General features: G+C 55.4%; 1 long non-coding RNA gene across 2 annotated transcripts; it reads left to right on the top strand.

Annotated features, from left to right (window-relative positions):
* Positions 1–401: 401 nt before the first annotated feature.
* Positions 402–5,909, top strand: LOC131383700 (uncharacterized). Of its 2 annotated transcripts, none has more exons than XR_009213935.1 (3): positions 402–532; positions 706–856; positions 5,535–5,909. It is a non-coding gene; the product is annotated as an uncharacterized LOC131383700 (long non-coding RNA). The 2 variants fall into 2 exon arrangements; XR_009213936.1 differs by lacking the exon at positions 5,535–5,909 and adding an exon at positions 1,774–1,888.
* Positions 5,910–7,042: the final 1,133 nt, after the last annotated feature.

Below are 7,042 nucleotides of genomic sequence, written 5' to 3'. Positions count from 1 at the left end.
AGCACCACTATGCCCGGCTACTTTTTGTATTTTTTTGTAGAGATGGCGTTTTGCCGTGTTGCCCAGGCTTGAACTCCTGGATTCAAGCAATCCTCCTGCTTTGGCGTCCCAAAGTGCTGGGATTACAGGTGTGAGTCACTGCACCTGATTCCAAATGAGCTTTTAAAGGAGAGCAGGAGGCTCAATGATTGGCTAAGGGGGAGGCTGGGCTCTGTTTCCAGGAAGAGGAAGGGGTCAGGTCAGTTCTAGAGGCTGGCTCTCCCAGTTTACAACGGGGGGAAGCCGAGGCCCAGAGGGCAACTGTTGTTAATTAGCGCTGGCGCACTTTTCTCCCCCACCCCATGCGGGCCTGCCGCACCTGCTCCCTCTTGGGACTGAATGCCCTGCGATCCCCACCGAATGGAGAAGGACGCTAGAAGTTACAGGACTGGCCCCCGACCGCTCAGCCAGAAACAGGCTTTGAACCTTGCTGAACTCCAGTGGCACAGGCTGCGCGAGGCTTGCGTCTCCCCGGAAGGACCGCTCCTCTCTGGTCAGCGAAATCTCCTCCCCGCCCAGGAATCTGGACGGCTCCTGCCATTTGCGTGGTTGTTCCCCTACCCGAGTGCCCTCGATTTTCCCCTCTGGTCCGGGCAGGAGCGGCAGGGCTGGATGCCAGGGCCCCAGTGGCAGGGAGGTGAGTGGGCAACACTCCTTCCCCCACAGGTAAGACGGACACCCAGCCTCGGACCACATGACAGACGCCCAGGGCCCCAGCCACAGCTGGGATCACTCAGCTGTGTAACGTCTCCACTTCCCGGCCGGGCCAGAGCTTTTCCATCCTGCCAGGACTTTTAAGAAAACAGCTGTCTGGCTGGTGAGTAGAGGGGCCTGGCCCCGGGTGGCCTTCCTGGCTGGCTGGCCCCAGGGACTCAGCAGGCACAAAAACAGCCTCGCTTCTCCCCAGCTGCTGGCTCAAGGTCTGAGGGACCCTGACAGGCCTGTCCCTGCTCAGGGCTGACCCTGCTTCCCTTCCAGGCTGAACAGAAAGCAAAACATCAGCCTGCTGGCCCCTGGGGGTTGGGAGGGGCGGGCGTCATTGTCCTCTAACAGCCTGGACATTCTTGCAGCCACTTGGGCTCAAGAGGTTTAAAAGTTCCCACTGCTTGGAGGACAAGGGCAGGCCAAGAGTGTCTGCTGGTGCAGGTAGTGGATGTCTGATTCCCCCAGGAACAGGGATTTCCGTGGGACTCATGGAGGACTTTGGGGGCCTGTGAACCTAGCAAGAAAAATGTATGTGCTTGTTTTCACCAACCTTTATCTCACACACACAGTCCCTGGACTCAGGGGCATCAGTCAGCTGTGACTTTGTTGCTCACAGAGACCTCGATAGGGACCCCGCAGCTAGTGTCCAGACAGACATCTCATAGCAGCACTGTCTTTACCTCCTCTTCCAGGCAGGCGCCGTGATCACCCCCACTTTACAGATGAGAAAATCCAGGCTGGGTGATGTCATTACTCAGGGTCCCCCAGCTTGTGAACTGGTATATTCAAGCCCAGGTCCAACTGACCCCCTGGGGTTAACACACTAAACCAGAATTGCAGGATTCCACAGCGGCTGACCGCCCCACACAGGCCCACCTCTAGCAGAGGAGATGGGATGGTTAGAGCTGGTTATTTAATGTCCTATAAAGAAACCCCTATCACTAAATTTCCATCTAGAGCTATATATGTAACTGGCTTTGATTATAGTCTGTGTATTTATTTATGCATTTAAAACATTATTCTGGGCAGGGATCCACAGGCTTCAATGGAATGGCAAAAGGATCCATGGCATGAAAAGGGTTAAGAACCCTTGCTTTAGAACCTGCTGGTAAAATAATAATGAAGAGGTGGAAAATAGAGTGCCACTTCCATGAGGGCAGGGCCTGCCTGTCTCCACGCACTGCCCTCCTTCTGGCATCTAAAGGAGCTCTTCATCAGGAACAGCATCTGATTTCCCTAAGTTTACACCTGTTACCTGTTCCCACCTCACTATTCCCATCGGTACCATCAAGGCTGTTGTACAGAGTGCCCTGCAAATGCAGCCTCAAGACAAACCCTTCCGGTGAGGCTGCTGTCAGGACGATTCTCCCATAGAAACCCTGGAGCAGCCATGCCCCTCAATAAGCACCTATGGGAGAGGTGAGTTCCAGAGGGGTGCGGAGAAATGGCTCTGCAAAACCAGTCCAGGTGCAAATCCTGGCCCCATGATTCACTAGCTGGGTGACCTTGACTGATCTCCCTAAACTTTCTGGCCCTTGTTTCCTTATCTGTGACATAGGCTTAATGATAGAACAATAAAAAATATTCCACATTTGCTTGATCACATATCTGTGCATTTATTCACCCACCCATCCAACCATTAGACCATTCACTCACCCATTCATCCATCCGTCCATCCATCCATCCAGCCAGCCAGCTAGCCAGCCATCCACCCACCCATCAGTTCATCCATTCACCCATCTGTCCAGTTATCCATCCATTCCTCCACCCACCCAGCCATCAGTTCATCCACCTATCCACCTATTCACCTTCCCATCATTCACCCGTCCACCCATCTACTCATCCATCCATTCACTCATCCACCTACCCACCCACACATTCACCCATCCGTCTATTCATCTACTCATCCACCCATCCACCCATCACTCCATCTACCCATCCATTTTATTTTTCGAGGTGTTTCAGAATACATACATTTCCCCCTAAATACTTCCAGATGCAAATCATTAATCAGGCTTTAATATTTCAGAAACTTAATTTTACTTCTAGAAATTAAGGTGGCCAAGTCCTGCCTCCTTCTTGCCTCTCCCTACTCCCACCCTGCCGCTCCAGGCTGAAATATCCTAGGGCAAGAACAAACAGGACCCTCTGAACTCCTCCCAGGCCCCTGGTTTCTGGAGACCCCTCTATGGAGGAGAATCTAAGCACAGCCTGAAGTCGGGCGGTGTGTGTGTGGTGGGCGGGGGGGGGGGGTTGCTCCTCTTGAAGCCCTTCAGTGACAGCCAAGCGCTTGCTTTTCTTGTTGTTGAGGCTTTTGCTTAACTTCCCCTGGGTGTGTCACCAGCTCTGGCACTGGTGCAAGCTCATCACCTTGGACGAGCTGCCTGTAGAGGTAGTGAGCTCACTATCACTGAAAGTGGTTAAGCAAAGACTGAAAGAAGCTCTGGTGGGGGTGGAATGTTGTAGAGAAAATTTAACCCAGAACAGGGTTAAACCACATCAGGGCTTCTCAGCTTCTGCACTGTTGATATTTTGGGCTGGATAACTCTGTTGTGGAGGCTGACCTGTGCACCGCAGGGCATCCTGCAATAGTTCTGGTCCCAATCCATTATATGCCAGTAGCACCCACCCCCTAAGCAAAATGACAATCCAAAATGCCTCCAGTCATTACCAAATGTTCCCTGGGGGGTGAACTTGACCCCAGGCGAGAACATCTCGACTAGAGGAAACCTACGGTCCCTTGGACCTTGAAATTCCATGGTTGATCCTGCTCCCCAGGTCACCTCCCTCCTCAGTCCGCTCTGTTCACGGTGCTGTAGCCTTTCCGTTGCCATGGAAACCAAAATTGTCTTTGCCTCTTTTTCTTCCTTTGCCCACCCCATTTACGCATTCTTTCAACCAACAAAACCCCATGTGCTGGGCCCAGGGGACACGGATGCAAACAGCCCCTGTCTCCTCTTCTGGGGCGAGAGTAACAATGGTCTGACCTCCCTAAGCGGTTTGAGGATTAAGTGAGACGGACAATGCTAGGAAATGCGCCGAGCAAAATGCGAGCGCGCGGTGGACGTCGTCAGCTCTTAGAATTGTAAGCTCCGCAGAGGAGGGGGGCACCAGGCGATAGATGAGTGGCAGGCTCTGGCTGGGGGACCCGGAGGCTGGGGGAGCAGATACCTGGCCTGCCGTTGGAAGCAGGGTCTGCAGGGTAGAGGCGCTCTGGGCAGCAGGGCGCAGCAGGGGCGGGGTTGGAAGCAGCATGTGTGTAGTCACAGAAAAGCCAGGAAGGCAAGTACCCCAAAGTCCCAGAACCAGTCTTGGGGCTTGGTCCTCACCCCGGGGGCGCAATGCCCCTGGAGGGTTTTAAGAAGAGTGAGTGGCATGGATGGGGAGTCAGAAGGGGGCAGGAGTGGCGATGAAAAGACCAGCAGGCAGGCAGTTTCAGCGGCCCGGGAACTAGGCCGTGGGGGCTGGACCCAGTGAGGGAGAAAGAGTCTGGGGGCGGAGCCAGGGTCTTAGAGGAGGAGCCAGACCTCCCAGGGTGGGGCCATGACTGGGGGAGGAGCCATATCTCCTAGGGGTGGAACTAGGTCTCCTGGCGGTACAGCCAGGCCTCCTGGGGTGGGGCTAGGCTTGGGGGCAAAGTCAGGCTTCTGCAGAGCACCCACGTCCCCTGGGGTTGGAGCCATAACTAGGGGGAGAATTCAGATTTCCTTGAGGTGGAACTAGGTCTACTGGGGATGGGGTCAGGCCTGAAGCAGGAGCCAGACCTCAAGGGGTGGAGCCAGGCCTCCTAGGGTGCATCTGGGCCTGGGGGCGGAGCCAGGTTCCTGCAGAGAACCCACGTCCCCTGGGGTTGGGGCCGTAACTGGGGGGAGAATCCAGATTTCCCTGAGGCAGAACTAGGTCTCCTGGGGATGGGGCCAAGCCTGGAGCAGGAGCCAGACCTCAAGGGGTGGGGCCAGGCCTCCTGGGGTGGTGCCTTGCTTCCGGATGAGGCCATGACTGTGCGAGGAGCCAGATATCCTTGGGGTGGTACCCTGTCTCCTAGGGGTTGGGCTAGGACCGGAGCAGTTGCCAGGATCTTGGGGCTGGAGCCAGGCCTGGAGGAGAAGGCAGACCTCAAGGGGCAGGGCCAGGCCTTTGGGTGGGGCCAGGACTCCTGGAGGTGGGGCCATGCTTGAGGGAGGAGCCAGTTGTCCTGTGGGCAGGGCCAAGTAGGGGTGGGGCCAGGCCTTCTGGGAGCTACGGGAGGTCCAGAGGGTGGGGCCAATCCTGGGGCGGGTCTACGCTTGGGGAGGGCCGAGCCCAGCCCTGGTTGGAGAAGGAAATCAAAAGCGACGACTCCTTGCTAGCTTTCTGGCTGAGCCTCACAGCCTGGTTTTCACCGGGCGACTTCGTCTTTCGTCAACATCTGTCCAAATAGTACCTTTAAAAGTCATTGCCAGAGCGTTTGCTCCTAAGGATTGGAAACGACCATCGGCAGGGGATGGGTTAAACCGATTAAGGTGACTGACACTGCGCAGTGCTGCGCAGCCAGTGTAGCTGCCCTGTGGAGGACGTCTAGGTGCATCGTCTGGTAGAAGGTACGAGGGCAGACAGCGTAGTCTGCATGCCCTATGCCACCATTTGGGCGCAAAAACAAAACAACATATAATCATGTGGTTATGTACGCATCCAGAATTTCTGGAAAGACCCCAAGAAAGTGGTCATATTCCTTGCCTCTAGGAAGCTGGGAGCGGGACAGGGCTGTGAGGGAGACGTCTCACTTTATTTTCACTTTATTCCTGAGCCAGCCAGTGCTGCGTGTCGCTGTGGGCCACAGAAGCAGACACAGGGCTCAGTGCGCTAAGGCGAGGGTTTCGTCCCAGGACGGGTGGCATCCAGGCACAGGCGGTCCTGGCCAGGCAGCAGCTCCACTGGAACAGCAGCCTCACCCACTCCTGTCCTCTTGACTGCAAGACAGTGGCTCCACTGCCAAGGTCACAAGGCGTACCAGGCCGGAGGGAGAGCAGTGCACGGTACAGCTGAGGGAAAGGCTTTTCCAGAAGCCGCCGAACTGACCTGCACGTCTCACTGGCAGCGCTGGACACATGGCCCTGCCAGCCACAGAGAAGGTCATTTCTCAGCGGCACCCTGGTGCACTGGACAGAGCTGGAGCTCTGTAGGAAGGGAGCATGGAGCTGGGGCTGGCACATTTGCACCTCAGGAACTTTGCACTCTGTAACGCAGTTCACTGCCTAATAAATTCAACATCAGCCAAGGAACCATGTGAGAACTTGCCCAGGGGAGCCAACTGCTTGTCCCCCCATCCGCACCCCCAGCTCATGTCTGTGGCATGGCCTGGATGCAGGACCGCCCCCCCGCCTCCTGTGGGAGCAGAGGCAGGCAGGACTTGGTGGAAGGAGGTTCGAGGCAGCAGGGCCCTGCTTCCTGCTGATGGGAGGATGGGGGCCGTGCCAGGTGACAGGTGAGATGGCAGATGGTGGCAGAGGGGGGTGCCAGTCTGGGAAGTAATGAGGTAGCTCATTATCAGGAGATGTTTGTTTGTGGCCGAGAACTCAGCGCCAGCCCAACTCAGCTCGGCCCAGGTTGGAGACCTGCTGCTGCCCATTTAGAGAGAGCACAGCCCTGTCTGCATGCAGGGTCCTAGCTGCCCCTCTATAAAAAGTGCCTCCTGGTCAGCCGGAGGTGTGCTTCAGATGCAGATCCTGAGCTCTGTTACCCAGAGACTGAAACCCGGTGGGTCAGAAGGGGCTCAGCAACCTGCATTTTTTTTTTTTTTTTTTTTTTGAGACAGAGTTTCGCTCTTGTTTTTTTTGTTTGTTTTTTTTGAGACCAAGCTGGAGTGCGGTGGTGTGATTTCAGCTCACTGCAACCTCCACCTCACAGGCTCAAGTGATTCTCCTGCCTCAGCCTCCCAAGTAGCTGGGATTACAGGCATGTGCCACCATGCCCAGCTAATTTTGTGTTTTTAGTAGAGACGGGGTTTCTCCATGTTGGTCATGTTGGTATCAAACTCCCGACCTCAGGTGATCCGCCCACCTCAGCCTCCCAAAGTGCTGGGATTACAGGCGTGAGCCACTGTGCCCGGCCTCAACCTGCATTTTTAGACAAGCTCCCAGGTGATTGGGATGAAGTAAGTCCCTGGCTTGACTACAGATTTATATCCAGATGCAATTTCTTGGGTACCTCTGTGGGTGGGCACAGCTGTATACCTGCTGCACACATTCAGTTCTGTTTGGTCCTCACTGAAGGATCGCTACCCATGAGGTCAAACTATCACCACCCCATTTCACAGACA

This window comes from Hylobates moloch, unplaced genomic scaffold, assembly GCF_009828535.3.
Source record: "Hylobates moloch isolate HMO894 unplaced genomic scaffold, HMol_V3 SCAFFOLD_6, whole genome shotgun sequence".
NCBI lineage: Eukaryota > Metazoa > Chordata > Mammalia > Primates > Hylobatidae > Hylobates > Hylobates moloch.
Note: the sequence above shows the minus strand (reverse complement) of the source record. Positions and strands in the feature narration are given on the sequence as shown.